Source organism: Habropoda laboriosa, unplaced genomic scaffold (genome assembly GCF_001263275.1).
Source record: "Habropoda laboriosa isolate 0110345459 unplaced genomic scaffold, ASM126327v1 scaffold225, whole genome shotgun sequence".
In the NCBI taxonomy this organism is placed as follows: domain Eukaryota; kingdom Metazoa; phylum Arthropoda; class Insecta; order Hymenoptera; family Apidae; genus Habropoda; species Habropoda laboriosa.
Genome location: NW_017100368.1, coordinates 288,850 through 306,300, shown reverse-complemented (window position 1 = coordinate 306,300; position 17,451 = coordinate 288,850). Strand labels below are relative to the sequence as shown.

At 38.4% G+C, this 17,451-nt stretch overlaps 1 protein-coding gene across 1 annotated transcript in view; it reads right to left on the bottom strand.

The window, feature by feature from the left end:
- LOC108574744 (alpha-tocopherol transfer protein-like) overlaps positions 1–4,086 on the bottom strand; it is a 32,250-nt gene extending 28,164 nt beyond the window's left edge. Inside the window, exon 1 of the mRNA XM_017937379.1 lies at positions 3,746–4,086. The gene's annotated coding sequence lies outside the window, so the exon portion shown is untranslated. The remainder of the gene's footprint in view (positions 1–3,745) is intronic.
- Between the last annotated feature and the right edge of the window lie 13,365 nt (positions 4,087–17,451).

Sequence of the window (17,451 nt, the reverse complement as noted above, 5' to 3'; positions counted from 1 at the left end):
AAAACGGGATAAATGAGATTTTGAAAGTGAGACTCTTCTGTTTCTGGCGATACGGGAAATCGAGTCTCATGGTGGAGAGCGGGAGACAGTTTCTCGGTGGTTTTCGACGTTAAAGTAATCCCGATTACACGAGGTCAAGGCTGGCGCAGTTGTCGCGAGAATGTCACGGGCGATTTGGAGATAAGGATGGAGAAAATAAGAGAGAAGATTCGTGGATAAGCTAAACGAGACACGGACGAATTATTCCAAGTGGGATATCTTAGAGAAATTGTAATGATAAATTCGGAATAATGTAGTTGGACATTTCATTCATTCGGAAGAAACTTTAATTCTAATTTTAGGAAACAATTGAAAATCTTTAACTTGTTATTTTCTTGTACGAATAATTTGACGCGATTGTGACTAATTCATGCCTTTTTTATGAATGTAAACCCATCATATGAAACTGTGTTGTATCTTCTTTTTTATATTTCTATCACGCAAACTTGGAAAACGCTTTTCTTCGTCTCAGCCTAATTAATAATCTCCACTGAGATTGTGAATTATGTTCCGTGCTCATGAGATTCTTTAAAATACTTTTCACAGCGTTTGATTCAGAAAAACGTAGACATTTGGGGGTTTATTTCAGAATATTTCTTCACGGCGTTTTCTTATCAAATAATCTATTGAGACTGGTAAGCTCTCATATTCCTTTACGATAGCCAATGTTCAAAAAAAAAATATATATACATATACAGTATACACTACCGGCAAAAGTTTGGAATCACCGAGCATTGCAATTTACACAAAAGTTTCCAGAAAAAAGTCAGCGACTTTGAGAATTTTTTATCGTTCGAATCCATTGATAAAAGCAGAATTGAGATAAACTTCGAGTCTATAAAAAATTAGCAGCAGATGTAATATTGATGAAAAGTGGGAGGTGATTCCAAACTTTTGGCCGGTAGTGTATATTAGGTTGAGTAAAAAATCCGTTCGCGTAGACGGCGGCTCGCTCTTCTCGGTAATGTTATCTAATATTCTTGCTTATTTTGACTTCAATTGATAAACGTATTTCATTAGGTACAGTCTAAAGATGCTTTGCGTTCAGTATTAGGCAGTTCTCTCTCAGTATTATTCGAGTCATAAGCGTTTAAAAATGAGCGAACAGAGTATTCATTTTCGGCACCTAATGCCCTTTTATATTCGAAAGAAGGAAAATATTGAAGAAATGAGAAAAGAAATTTGTGATGTGTACGGCGAGGATGCTGTTAACAAACGTACCATCCAAAAGTGGATTAAACGATTCAATAGTGGAGATTTCAATGTGGAAAACAGAAAAACGAAGTGGCAGGCCGAAAGAGATCGACGACGATGAAATTGCAAATTGTATTGAACAAAATCCAAGGCACAGAACTAGAGAGATTGCAAACATATGAAATATCTCGCAAAAATTAGTTTCCTTGCATTTGAAAAAGCTTGGAACGACGAATAAGTACGACGTTTTTGGTCCCGCATGAGCTAATGGAAAAGAATTTGCTCGACCGCATTTCGATTTGGCGATTCATTGCTAAAGCGGTACAAAGATCGTCCTTTTTTTAAAATAACTTATCACCGGTGATGAAAAATGGATTGTATTTGATAATACAAAACGGAGTAAACATTGCTCTAAGCCGGGATACAAACCACTAGCAACGTCCAAGGCAAAATGCATAGGTCTGAATTTTTTAATGAAGAAACACAAGAATTTTTAAGTTAGCAAACAGATGAGAAAAGGTCATGCGACAAAATGGTACGTATCTCATTGATTAGGTAAGTCTAATATTAAAATAACAAAGCTTTATATTCTTGTGAAGAAACGCGAACGGACTGTTTACTCAACCTAATATACATACACTACCGGCAAAAAGTTTGGAATCACCGAGCATTGCAATTTACACAAAAGTTTCCAGAAAAAAGTCAGCGACTTTGAGAATGTTTTATCATTCGAATCCATTGATAAAAGCAGAACTGAGATAAACTTCGAGTCTATAAAAAATTAGCAGCAGATGTAATATTGATGAAAAGTGAGAGGTGATTCCAAACTTTTGGCCGAAGAAGTAGAAATTACTCAAAAAATAAATTTCTAATGTCAAAAAAATGCACACACGGTGTTCCGTTTAACTGGAAACGGTGGAATATCTCTCGAGGGATGGAAGTTATCAAAAAAATCCTCTTACAAAAGTTGTCTAGTATACAGATGGACATTAGGCGGTATGAATAATTTTTCTGTAGACGTAGTAGTAGAGGAGATATCCAAGTCGAGTTCATTTTTTCAAATGGAACCCTATATGTTTCTATTCTTAATATCATAGCGTTTGTTGGAACGAATTCGAAGTGTCACATAAAGCCATAATTATTTTATGGAAAGTTGCAAAATCGTGGAGAATTAATAGCACAGCGTGCCGGAACATGTTGATCTGATCCGACTCCCCGATTCTTCACAACTTACGAAATGACTTAATGCGGCACTTCGTTGAATTCGTCTGAACAGCGCTACCATGTTACGAATAAAAAAATATACAGTTCCATACAAAAAAGTGAACTTAACTTTGTTATCTCCCCCACTACTGCATCTACAGAAACATTATTTAGACCATCTAATGTCAACTTGTAGACCAACTTGTCTTATGAACACTGTTTTCATTATTTTCATCCCTCGTGAGGTATCACACCGTTTCCAGATAAACAGAACACCCTATATACAGGGTGTCGCGTGGAAAGCGGTGATTCTACGTGAAAAAATGAATCGAAAACTCAGAATAAAATTTTTTTCATAGAACTCTTAATTTTCAAGAAAATTGAATTTAAAGTACCTTTGTTTATGTCGATAAAGGTACATTTAGTAATGATTTCGCGTCACGTGAAATCACGTGCTATCACGTGAGCGGCCACGAAATACCGTGAACGGCGTGATATAATTGTAATTTGGTTCCAACAGGTTTAAAACAATGGTAATACGTCGGTTCACACTTTTCGAATGTCCCGTAATAGCACGTGATAGTAATGTGTTTCTACATTAAACAGCAGTGACATTATCTTCCGTAGGGAAATAGTCTACACAGAAAATAGTGTTAATTTTCTGCAGCGAAACGAAAGAATCGTATACGCTTTCAGGCAATTGAAGCGTCGAAATGCCGTATCATCGGACTACTAATTCCCGATTCAAAGAGCAAAAATTTATATGCGTCTCTGACCAATTCGTTCAATAATGTAAATTGAAATTACGGAAACCCTTGACAAATGTGTTCTCAGTACTGATCGTGACATTGGTACAAACATGAGTCGAGATATAGTTAAGTGCACAGGTACCAGGCAAACATTTAAAGTCGATTTTCTCGAAAATAAATCTTCGTATAACAAATTTTTATTCTATACTTTCAACTTACTTTTTCAGATAGATTCACTCCCTTCGCGGCGTTACCACCAGTTACACGACACTCTGTATATCAAAGGCGTTAGAAATTCCTCAAAAGCAAAATTTCCAATTCAACTCTTCCGAAGGTTAATAAAGTGAAAAGAACTGAAAACTACTCGAAAATAAATCTCCACCTTTCAAACTTCCCATTCGACACTTTCTTCACCGTCTCACCAACTTCCTTGCGGATCCTCACGTACAAAACGCACCAAGTGAAGAAAATCCCTAGCACGAGCACATTCCCCATTCGTCACTGTTTAACGCAATTATCGTCGAAATCCGTTGTAAATAGAACGGTTCAAATTCACTCACCGATTGCCTGTATATCTCCACGGTGTTAATATCGAACGATCGGGTATCGTGAAATCCGGCCAGAGTGTCAGAAATTCGTTCCCGCGTGTCAGTCGAAAACGAAATGTCCCGGTCTAATGGGTGATGAATAAACGGTGCCCTCTTCTATATAAACGCGTAGTGGACACGTTGGCTTGAGCTCTGACCTTCCCTCCTCGTCGTCACGATCCTCCTCCTCGCCCTCCCCACGTCCTCCTCCTCCTTCTCGCTGAATGCTCGGTCGTCGCGGCGCTCGAGGCGAGACGCTCCACTTCGCGTGGCGGTACGAACGATCGATCGATCGAACGAAACGGAACGGATGATTTATGTTGGTCAACGGATTAATAGGGCGGCTCAGGCGTCCTGTTTATCTCAGGTGGATAATCCCCCCCTCTGTTTCTCCTCCTCTCGTCGTCCCGCCCCTCCTTTTGTCCTCCCTTTTGCATAACCTGAAGGGTAGGGGGATGTTTGTTTATCGAAGGGTGCGGCTGTGGGATCGGGTTATGGGTGCTTATAAATAAATTGACGCTGAACTTGGAGACGGATTGCGACGAAGCTGGAGCGTTGGGGTGGGTCAGGGTGCGTAATCGATCCAACTGGTGTTTCGATGGTGGTGGCGATTATGCGGCAAGGGTACGAATCGGGACGACGAAGGTGTCGATCGAACGACGAAGGAAGATTGTGAGGAGGAATGACGAGTAAGGTGTGAATAATGATTTTCGAGGAATCGATCGAGAATCGAGGAAGTTTATTCTTCAATTTATGTTATTTTGGTTAATAGGACGAAGACTTTAGTGCGATAGAGAAAAGCAAACGTAGTCGTGGAAGATTGTAAAGTGCAATAATTTAAAGAGAACAATGAGAATGAATGGTAATGTGGTTATAGTGGTATTCATAAGTGTGAAAAGTATCGATTTCAACTTCGGATAGTTCAACTACTGTTGGAATATTCGAATTTGTATTCGAAGTTATGCGAATCACGCGTGATGTTCGACTATTCGAAGTTTCATTCGTCGATCGCCTGTTACTCGAGAAGAGCGGGAACGATCATTTTGAGGATTGGTCGAGAACGAGCATTCTTCATTGCGATTGCGGAAAATTGAGTATTTTCACTTTCGTTTTATTTATTTAATGGGATGAAGACTTTGGTGTAATAGAAAACAGCAAAAGTAGCCGTGAAAGGTTGCAAAGAATAATAGCTAAAAGAGAGAATTTAAATTCACGATAATGTAGTTATGGTGATATTCGAAGATATGGATAAGATTACACTGCGGATATTCAAAAGCACGATTTTCGAGTGGAAATTAGAATAAATTTCACGCATATGTGGTTTTTGTAAACGTATCTCTTCAAAGAGCAGCTACAAGAGTACAAAACGTAAAAAGAATGGCGGATTCATTGTTCGTACACCGTGACGCAAAGTAGAAAGAAAAAATGAACGAAAAGATGAACGTGCGTATGCACAGAGTGTCTCAAGAATTTCAAACTTACGTAACAGAAGAAAAAGAGAGTTGAACAAATGTCTGTTCGACGTGACAACATGACAAATATTGTTTATCCTCGACGATTCAATTAAATCGAAGGTACTGTGAATTTTTCATTCCTCGTAAAAAAATCACTTAAGTCAAAAATCATGTTTATGCAGCGATTCATTACTCTCGACTCGTTGCGAACAGAAGAAAAAAAGGAAGACACCGATGAATCACTTCCTCGCCGAACAGCCGCGACACGAAAAATCCTTCGTGACGGCCACGTGTTGGCCTGATTGCTACAAGCGACAAACATTTCCCAACGATAAATCGTATTCCAAAACCATAAATCGCAATGTAAAAATCGCCGAAAGAACGAAGGACACGGGGTCCTGTGCACTCGTTAATCCAAGGACACCCTGTGCGTCAGGTGCAAATGACGTTGGCGCGTTTCTTTGCCCTCGGCGTGGTTAAAGTCCGACTTCTGGCGAGAGCCGTGAAAAAGAGTCGCTCCGAGAAAAGTTGCAGCGTCTAACGAAGTGCCTGAAATGGTGCGACGCCGCTGAACTGTTGCAAGAATTTCGTTAAAAGCGCTAATTAACATATTCGAACAACAATGGTTCCTTGACACTCGTCGCAGCGTGGTGTACACGGTTCTGTTGCCATGAATATTGATCAGTTAGGGCGGCACTGTGTCAGTTTTCAATTCTTCACTTATTTTACAATAATTTCGTTGGAATTCCTTCTCCCGGGAAAAATTCAGAGAAATCTGTTCGGGAGAAGTTTCGCGGAGTTCGAAGTGAAGTAGTGCAATTTTGCAATTTAGGTTAATTACGAATTAGCAGAGAGTCGGAGGGGAACAAAGGGAAGGACGAGGAATGAATGTCTGGAAAAAGTGAAACTAGAGAATTCTTGGCCGAGGATAGAGGCAGAAATAGAGAATTAATATCGCGAAAGGGAAACAGAGATGAAGGGTTGATAATCTAGATACGCAGAGCACAGAATGGGTATTAATAATGAATTTGCAGACATTAATCACTCAGCGAGCAAACTTGCTCCTGTAATATCAGAATTGGGAATACGAGGTCAGTGTAGCGCTATATTAATTCAAGAATAACAAAGGCTGGTCATCCGGCGCTATTGTTGCAGCGTCGGGTATACGGTCGTAAGGGAAGGAGGATCAAAGAAGGCACGTAGCTCGTTGGAACATTTGTATTCAGTGACCGTGTCGCCGTGAAAAGGAAGGAACGACGTGTTTTCATCCGTCGTTTAGTAGTTTTCCAGTTTCGAGGCAAGGCCTGATGAAAACGCGAGCCAAACAGAGAAAAAGTCTCGTCCAACGGTGTTCTTGCTTACTTACGTCTATACACAACGCCACACGTTTCGCGTACGACGTGGTGTGGATGTTCTCGATGAAAAATCGAGCCTCTGAATTATGTCTCTTCATACAGTTCATAGGAGTCAACGACGACTATCTGATGGCGAGCGATGGGGGGAAAAGAGCTAACAGTGTGTAATCGTCACCGCGGAAATTTACTCGCGCTTCTTTTTGCCGCGTGTCTAGCCGATTATGAATCTAATTGAAGTTTCTAAAGCAATTTATGTACATGTCTAGCCTGGAAAAATTAATAACAGTATTATTGCATAACCTCGGTTGTAGATAAACGCAGAGACTCGATCTGTTGCCGCGGGATAATTATAATTCGCGTTGGATAAATTACAACGAGTGAGAATTTTAATGAAACGCGTAATGATAGGATTATTAATTCCCCGTTTAAAGTAGTTTCTTTAGGAGGATATTGCACGGTTTTGCATATGTTACGAGGATGCAAAAGGTTGGTAAGGAAACTTTTTGAAATTTGTTTTCCCCTCGATTGTAATTCCAGGAGGGAGCGTTATTTGAAGTTCACCGACACGTGCACGTAAAGGGACCCGCTGTAAAATTCCAGCCGTGTCCCAAGAGTAGTCTGCGGCTGACAGCCTGGCCAGAATTTTATCTCGAGTCGTCAGAACGCGCTGCTTTCAGTGGAAAGACGCCGGATGGGCGCCTACCTTGTCGTGAATAACGGCCGGCCCCCTTTTTTCTTCCGAAAATTTCCGGTTCCCCTTGCGGTGGTTCACGAAGAACAATGATTATGCAAACGTGCGAACGAATACGGAACATGAAAGAGGAGATTTTGAACATTTGGAATGAATCTTTGGTTTTTTCTTATACACAAGTGAATCTTGTCGGTAAATGTTTCTTTCGATGAAGTTTATCTAGAAAGTCTGATAGATTAAAATTGAAACCACACTTCGTTATCGTCATAATAACCGGCTATGCGATTTCTCTCGTACATTCTTTCTCTTCAGTTCTCTCTCCAGTTTGGTACAAGATCGATCATTGCGTAACCAATGCCGTTACATGTGTTCAACGATTTTATGGCAAGTTGCGTTTGTCTAGAGTAGCAGAAACGTGTCTGCTTTCAATGGTATAGATTAAGGCTTTTGTGAAAATCCGAATATTCGGTGTATTCGGATTTCAACTTTGAATAGTTGAATTATTCCCATAATTTGAATATTCGGAATGTATGAAATATTCGGCACAATCCGAAGTTTAAACACTTCGAATATTCGTATTATCCAAATTATTTAAATATCCGAATAAAGAATTCGTATTAAAAATTATTCGAAATATTCGAAATGTCAGAGTAAAGAATTCGTGTTTAAAATTATCCGAATTATTCGAAACGTCAGAGTAAAGAATTCGTATTCAAAATTATTCGAAATGTCCGAGTAAAGAATTCGTATTCAATATTATCCGAATTATTCGAAATGTCGGAATAAAGAATTCGTATTAAAAATTATTCGAAATATTCGAAATGTACGAGTAAAGAATTCGTATTCAAAATTATCCGAATTATTCGAAATGTCAGAGTAAAGAATTCCTATTCAAAATTATTCGAAATGTCCGAGTAAAGAATTCGTATTCAATATTATCCGAATTATTCGAAATGTCGGAATAAAGAATTCGTATTAAAAATTATTCGAAATATTCGAAATGTCAGAGTAAAGAATTCGTGTTTAAAATTATCCGAATTATTCGAAACGTCAGAGTAAAGAATTCGTATTCAAAATTATCCGAATTATTCGAAATGTCAGAGTAAAGAATTCCTATTCAAAATTATTCGAAATGTCCGAGTAAAGAATTCGTATTCAACATTATCCTAATTATTCGAAATGTCGGAACAAAGAATTCGTATTCAACATTACCCTAATTATTCGAAATGTCGGAACAAAGAATTCGTATTCAAAATAATCCGAATTTTCCAAATTATTAGAAATGTTCGACAATTCGATAGTTTATTCGTCGATCGCTCGTTAGTCGCGAAGAAAGGGAAACTCTTACTTCCTGAATGTTCACGTACGATTCTCCTGTCATGTATCGAGTTATGTTGTTAGTGCTGAGCATACAACGGAGGCGAGTCGGGACGCTTCAGGCGCGCTTCCGGCTGCAGATAAATTTCGCGATTTCCCTTTCTAAGGCGCGGGCAAGGAACCGGTGCTGTTGAACGTCGACGATTCTTAAGCTAAGCGATATCGACTTGAATAGCGACACACGGTGAAATCCATACACTCCTCGATTAATCGTTTTACTTCGGGAAACGTTCACGCGCGCCATTGCTACACTTTTCCCACCTTGAACGCCATTTCTTCGCAGTATAACGATATCTTGCATTCTGATTCTTCCTTCAATTTACTCGAAGTGCCCTTTGTGTCATTTTTGGGGAGATTTTACATACTTCTCTGTATACTTTCCGGAGAACATTTAAAAATTTTCTTATGGTAAGTATATTAAAGTTAAAAAAAATTGTCATTATATTGATATTGGAATTTTAAGAATTTCTTAGTATTCATTAGAATGTTTAAAGATTCCCTAAATTTTTCATGTCTTTTTGAATATTGCCATTACTGTAATTTTTTAGAATTTTCAGGACTACTTCCAGTCATTTTTCACCTTTTTTAAGGATTCTTAACTGGTATGGCTAAGAAGGATTTGCAAGAACTTTACAGTGTGACTTTTAATAGCTGCTTAAACACATTTTTCAGCATAATCCCTGAAGGTACTTCAAGTACACTTTTCTGCCTCCATTCTTCATCAACTTTTCTCAGATCAAAATTCACCTCTTCGCGGAACATTGATCCGTAACTTTCGATTTTACTCGGCAAAAAATATTCGCGCTATAATCTCAAGAAATTCAAGATGAAACACTGAATTCACCCAGAGGTTTCATAACTCTGAGTCGTTACGTTAATAAGAGAAATTAACGCGCTTAATGAACGTGTATGCCAATGGGAATTGCTGACAGATAGGCCTCACACATGAGGCGTTCGAAATGAAAGTTGTTCCACCTGCCCGCCTACAATTTTTCCGATCAACTCGTGAAAACATTGTTATTTATTCTCGAAACTTCTCATTTTTTTTATTCTTTTCCTCTGAGAAAACTGGTACTTCACGTTCATTAGCTGCGACTTTTCGAAGATATCGCTGTTCTCATGTTAATCCGCGCCGATTTCGAATTTCTTCGAGCACAGAGAAGATTTCATTAGCCGAACGGATCTAGAATCCCTGCTCCAACGAGCAGCTTATCCAGCCATTAAGCGTCGAGTATCCCTCGAAACTAAATCAGCAGCTCGAGAGCTAGATTAGCTGGCTCTTCTCCCTCCTCTCTTCCTCTTCCATCTCCTTCAGGAAAGACGTTAGACAAAAAAAAATGAATATGCAAGGGTAATAATTGTGCCTGAATTGGTGCATTTACTACGATCGCAAAAATAACCTCGTCGAATCGTTGAGGTAATTATTGGTCGACGACTTTTTGCTGTTACTGCGTGACGAGTTTGTTGGTAATCGTTTCAATTGAACAGTTACATGACTTCCTTAATACTGCTACAAGCGCCTGCATCGGGAATACAGCACTGTATGCGCGCACTGATAACGTTTTCAAAATTTCACAATTTTAGCTTATAAAAAGTTCAACTTCCTGCAAATGTCCAAATAATTTATGTTACGTTTCGCTAAATTGTGCATTCCAAAGCATGCAAAAATGAAGGTAAAAGTGCCGGATGAGTTTAACAGCAATTTCACCGCGCAACAAGTTTCCTCAATATTACAGCTTTTACTAAAAAACACGCAATTACAATTCGGAGATGTACTTTTAGTCGAAAAGCATTGATTTTCCCAAAGAATTCATTCGTAATCAAATTTTATGAAATTAATTTTCTGCATTACCAGTGTTCATAAATCACAAATTCCATTGTTCTATTATCAAAGTATCATGGTTACTAATTCCGACGTCAATTAAGCGTTTCGCTAGACAGTTCGCGGAGTAGGAAGTGCAGCAGAGGTGTGTAGCGAGTCAGACTGATCCTGGATCCTTCAGGAAGCGACGTCAGCGCGAGTCTGGATCGGCGATTGTGCCACGATCGGCGTGCAACTTTCTCGCTCGCAGATTTACAAACACGGAAGAAGCCTGAAACCGGCCTAGTGGGTTTTCTGGTGGTCCCAGTGCACGCAGGTTCGCGCTAGAGCGCGGTTCACAACACGTCCTTGACAGAGCTGCCCGCAGGAACTGGCCGAGTCACCGTCTGCCCGAGTGAGTACATTCTGAAGTCTACTTTATCCTGTATTACTGTCCTTTGTGAACTTTCCTTCACGGTTCTTGGTCCTTGGGAAATTTCATTTCCGATCCTTTTAGTCCTTCTGAATTCAGAGCCCCTGACTTTTAGGACTCCAAAGTGCACTTGTTGGCCTTTGTGAAATTTATTTCATGATTCTTGAACCTTGTGAAATTTAATTCGCCACTATTTCGGTCCTTGTTGACTTTAATTCGGAACTCTTCACTTTCGAGGACTTCAATGTGCAATTTTCATTTAGAGCTCTTCACATTCGAGAAAGTTTACTTCCCGGTCTACGATCTTCGTTCCGTCGAGTTTGAATCCTTTCAGTCCTTCCGAGCTTCAATTCAACACTCTTGACCTCCGAGGCCACTAAAGTGCAATTTGTGACCTTTGCGAATTTTAATTCAGAGTTCCTCACCTTTCTGTCCTAACTTTAGCCCAGAACTCTTCTCACCTTTCAGGAAATTGATGTTGGTCTACGATCGTCGTGGAAATTAGTTCAATCCTTCGAGTCCTTGAATTTCAATTTTTCATCCTTACGTTTTGCGACTTTTTCGAATGTTTGCACCGCTTGAAGAAAAATTCTTCAACGACTCTTTCTGCCGCTCGGTAAATCAATAACGTTACGAAACACCTTCTTGCGATTCTCTTCAAGCGACAGGCGGTGATTTGCAGAAAAGTTGTCTCGTCATTTGTCGTAAATCAACAAAAAGAACGCACCGATTAGCATTCACCACGATTTAACGCGCGTGCAAAAATAGAAAAAGAAACAGGAATAATAATCTCGTTAGATTACAGTGGGACAACGAGTCCTCTTGCTCCACGCGTACACAGGCGACAAAAGAAGCCTGGCACGCGAACAATAAATGGAACACCACGGGGTGAGCTCGTAATGACTCGTTGAACGATCGACAATTACGTTGAAAACGATGCCGCGGTTGGAAAAAGCGACGCCTCGTTGCGGCAATGTCTGCGACAACGGAGAAAGTGATAACGAGACGCTCTTATGCAGCTCGCTGCAGTTGCATCAACGAACGTAACGACGAATTACTGGGTGTTACGTGTAGTGCCACTCGTACGCATCAATCACGGAACGAAAACAAACTGAACAATTAATCATGAAATACGTCAACCGAGACTATTATAGAAATAGAATTCCTCTTTCCAGCGTGTATGATTTCAAAAATTAAATCTCAAGCGTCCAATTAAATTTTAATTTCAGATTGGAAAATTCTTAAGTAATTGTACTTTGATACAGAAAAAGAATTATCAAGTATAAAAAGGATGAAATATCTTTGCAAAAGTGCAAAAAAGTTTCTTACTTCCTTATCATTCTGGAAAATGAATCTGAAGTGGAGTTTTTAAATTAGAAATTATCAAATCTCTAATCAGTTGTATTTCATGCATGATACTATTCGTATCGAAGAAATGTAATTAAGGTAGGTTAGATAAAGTAACAAAACAAATCGTGTCAACTGTAAAAATGGTCAAATATTCCACGAAAATAAAAAACATGAACGAAAATCAACGTTTTTTTATCAACGTTATGAACGAAAATTGAGCATCAATGAAAATGCTAAAACACGTCCGTTTAAAATCGCCCGCGGAACAAATTGAACGCTTCCATTGTTATTACGCCAGAGATTTAATTGAACGTGTAGTGTATTTATCCAGAGTATTTATTCCGCTTAGGATCATATTTTTAACGCGTTATTATGGGCAGTAAAGGCAATCAGGTGTACTATTTATAGAACGTGTCAGAAAACGAGGAAGTAACGCAGATAGTATGCTCATAGTCGTGAGATTCTTACTTTTACTTTCTCCAATCCCTGTGCACGTGGATCGTAAATGCACCCACGACAAAAGTCGCGTACCACTCGCGGTTGTTAGTGAAAGCACCGAGCCGTGGATGCAACAGGATGGCCGTGACACATTTCGCAACTCGACGATATCTTTGGTAACGCTGTACCGCCAGCAACCGATGCGTCTCGCTAGCGATCGACCGTCTAATTTGTTTACAGTGTTGATGCAATTCTAATACCGAACCGGTTCTGATGCAATTCTCTCTCTTTGACTTTGACGGTTGCGCAGGATCCCGGAGAAAATGGGCAAATTTCTGGTAAAATGAAATTGATCGAAAATTGCATCGAACAGATAACATCGGTCTTGATATACTACGGTGTTTGTATTGTTTCTCATAAAAGTTGTAATAAATTTTTAGGAAAAACAGGAGCATAAAGAACGGTTAAAGTGTGTAATTTCATTTTATTCTTGTTTAATCTGACCGTATTTAAGGGGGTCTTCTAGTGTGACGGCCGTTTTTTTAGGCCCTCCTTTGCTAATTTATTACAGAAGTACGGTGAAAGTTATTAACACGAGCTTTGTTCCTATGTATTTACTTGTCCTTGAAGAATCGTTACAAATTTTTTGTTGTTGAAAAATAATTAAATATGGCTGCTGTGGAACACGTCGAACAGGAGCATGAAAAGAAAAAGTAGGTCCATGGTTGACATGACTTGAGCTGTTCTGCTTATCAGAAATTAAAAAATCCAATTGATTCTTATTTAGTATGCATGTCGCTGTGGTCGTTAGTAGAATAAAAGAAAAATATTGAAAATTAAAAAAGTGGCGGTACTTTGAATGCGAAGTATCGATTTTTTCGACTTTTTTCGTCTTTCAGAGGCTCTGAAAATTAGAAAAATGTACATTTTGGCATAATTTTACTACCGACCATAGCCACACATGTTCTGAAGACATGTGCAAAATTTCAGTTCGATTGGTTCAGTGGTTTTCAGAAAACATGCTTCCGAGGAGAACGCGTTTAAAGTTTTCAGTGCAATTTACATTCTCCCTGTCGCCGGCCTTTGATGTGTCACACTAAACGAGCTATAACTTCGTTATTTTATCGAATACAACTATAAAACGTCAGGAGTACATTCTTAAAGAGTTGTACTTTCGATGTATGCAAAAAAAAAATAACAATCGATTGTTTGAAACCGTCACACTAGAAGACCTTAATAGTCGATCCTGCTCTCGATGAATTTCTTCCGAAGGATATCAAATTAAATGTGTCGTAAAAATAAATGGTGTAAAATTGATCTCGATGTTGGTGTGTTTACGTTGTTTTTATAAAAATTTTGATGAAAAGCGTGAAGCATGGTTGAATTTACTTGATTCGTGGAAAATGTGTTAATTGTAGTTTGTACTATTCCTTGTTTCATCGAAATTTCACGTTTAACGGTTGATCCTGCTTTCAATTAATTTTTTGCGAAAGATGCAGAAACAAAAGACTTTTACGATGAATGTGAGTGCATCTAAGGTATACGGTTGAAATTGCTCGATGCAAGGAACGTGTAATTATAATTTCTATTAGCTGATTCGTGCTAACTTTCACGTTAAACGCTTCGATCCTGCTGCCGATTTATTTTCCGCGAAGGAATTAATTATTTGAAAAACATAAGTGTCACGAGAGTGAATTATTTTGATAAAAAACAAGAGTATATCGAAGTTGTTCCATTCGTGAAAGGTGTAATTATAATTTCTATTATCTTCGTTAAATCCAAGCTTGGTACTTAATCGTTTGATGCCGCATCCAATTAATTTTCTACGGGGAAAACAATTTTCTAGAAATATGAATGTAATAATTGTCCAATATTACCCTGGAATTTCTACCGTTTCTTCATCTGTATGGAGCCCAATAATGGAACTCTACGTCCATTATCAATTCTACTCGTTCCGCCTAACCTTCGTTTTCAATTGTCAGATACTACTTTCAGTCTACTGGTTTAACGGGATAAATCTTCTCGAGATATAAATGTAAAGATTGGTCGAAGTTGCTCTTGAGACTGCAGTGTCTATCGATCCGTAGAAGCCGAATAATGGAACTCCATATCCACTATAATCTACTCATTGAATTTCACTCGGCTCCCTATTACTCTCGTTCGATCTAACCTTCACTTTCAGTCATTCGACCGATCTCTCTGTTAATCTACCTTCTTCTCACCTTCTTCTTTACATCGTTTTCTTCGTTCTCACCAAAAATACACTTTTAACCAATATTTTTCATACACAGAATAACTTAAGTTGCACTTTGCTTTCAGAATCACTCTGCAACCTCTCTCTTAGTCTTTCACTTTCACCGAAAGTACACTAAGTATTTTTAGCACAAAAGTGACTAAAAAAAAAGAAGAAAAACACTACATTTTCAGAATAGAGCTTAATTCAACAGCTAAAATCACTCTGCAACTCCTCTCTTAGTCTACCTTCTTACTTTCTTCACTTTCACCAAAAGTACACTATTAGTAAGTATTTTTAATACAAATATGACTAAAAAAAGGAAGAAAAACGTTGCATTTTCAGAATAGAGCCTAATTCAGCAGCTAAAATCAATCTGTAACCTCTTTCTTAGCCTACCTTTTCACTTTCACCAAGAGTACACTATTAGTAAACATTTTTAATACAAAAAGTGACTAAAAAGAAGAAGAAACATATTGCATTATCAGAACAGAGCCTAATTTTCATCTCCTTCCTTACTTCATTCTCTTCAGCAAAACTACGCTATCGCTAAGTATTCTCAACGCACAGAATGACTCGAAAGAGTAAAAATTAAAAATATCATTGCATTTTTCTCGGAGAATAAAGCCACATCCTGATTCAGTAGCTAAAGTCACCCAGTATAATATCCTGGGAACAAATTCTTCAGAAAAGCGATTGTTTCGCCACTTTAAGACATTCTAATGCAAAAATTATTCAAGAAAATTGTTTCTTTTATTCTTCCACTATTCCCATTTAAGTGCACGCAACAGCTTTAAACGATATATCACATAAATTGCTTCTTATCTCATTTACAATCTCTTCCATAAATTTCCATTCCAAGTTTCCACAGAAACAGTCTACTTTGCTCAGTCCACCGAGCGTGTCTCAGTCTATCGTTGCTATCTCGCCGAATCAATGGACGATCATTCAACCGACCTTGCCGTCTTTCCTTTAATTCATGCATTTATACGCTCAACAGTGTTTGCGTCCTACCTATAAAACTTTCTCCAGCATTACGTCCTCCTGACTATGTTTCCAGAGAAGAAATCGCTTTTCAGAAAGATCACAGACACTTCGCACTCTGTCGCGATCTCCTAACCATCGTTAAACGTTCAAAGCTCTACGATAACTTACTCAATCATCCGTATAATCGAATACCTGTGTAAATAGTATTTACATTAAAAAGGAAAAACGTTAAATTTAAAGAAGAATTTAGTTACATCGCTTACAATGTAAAATTTTAATTTTATGATGAATGAATGTGTAAAATATACACTACCGGCCAAAAGTTTGGAATCACCTCCCAATTTTCATCTGTACTGAATCTGCTACTAATTTTTCATAGACTTGATATTGATATTGTGGAGATAAATAGCAAATTATCTCATATCGATTGATTTGAATGATACAAAATTCGTTAAAAAATTCTTAAAACTGCTGACTTTTTTTGACAATTTTTGTGTAAATTGTAATGCACAGTGATTCCAAACTTCTGGCCGATAGTGTATAAGCTCGAGTATCAACGTTTAATCAGTAAATCCTAAATCAAAAAAATGCAATTCGTGTTATAACACAAATTATTCCTAAATTACCAAAAGCATCTTTTCTCCTTTTTCATTTATGTTGATAATTATACTTGCAAATTGTTTGATCCTAGAGTTACAATTTGAATTATTCCTAAATTACCAAATGCTTCATTTCTTTCTTTTTTCATTTATAACGATATGAGAGAGGAAGTGAAATTCTGGCAAAATTAAAATATAGAAGTCGTCATCTAACAGAGGATCATCGATGAAATACGCACAAACGCTAATAATCCCTTTAGAGAATCAGAAATTTCGTTAAACCTATGAATTACCACAAGCTAATATGCAATCAGGTTGTTACTCATGAAGTCGATCGTTATACTGAACGGTGGCCAACATGTTTTTAATACGGTCGATGACTTTCTGTACGGATCGTTTCGTTCGAAACTGGCTTTCAGCCTATTTTTATTTGCAAGCCTGGGTGCCTTGAACTTTACACGTTTCACCAAAGTGGATATGTGCAATTCTCTGTTGCAATCTTATCAATCTGATTCCTTTCTGTCTTTTACGTACTTTCATTTGACCTGGAATTCCTTTTTGCGAATCTCTTCCAGTCAAAGTGGAACACGAAAAATTCCACCGATCCCGAATACTGGTATTTAAATCGCCCTTTTATTTTTCCTTCCTTCTGACGACTAAATTCGGTTGCACAAATGCGCCGATCTTAAATATGTTAATCTATGCTAATAGCAATACGCGTGGAAAGAGGAATTTTGAGAAATCGCGGAGAACTTGAACCGGGCAGGAACGTTTCCTTCAGTATCTAAGTGTTCTCAAAGGTGAGGCCGCAGGTAAGAGGGAAACCGCGATGCACTTCGAGCCGATGCAACGTAGTTGCAGCCAGTTGCATCACCGACCGGCGTCGCTGCGCGATCGGCTCTGCGCTCGCGTTTCAATCGCCATTTCAGTGAATGTGTTTTCCTCGAAACTGCCAGGGAAT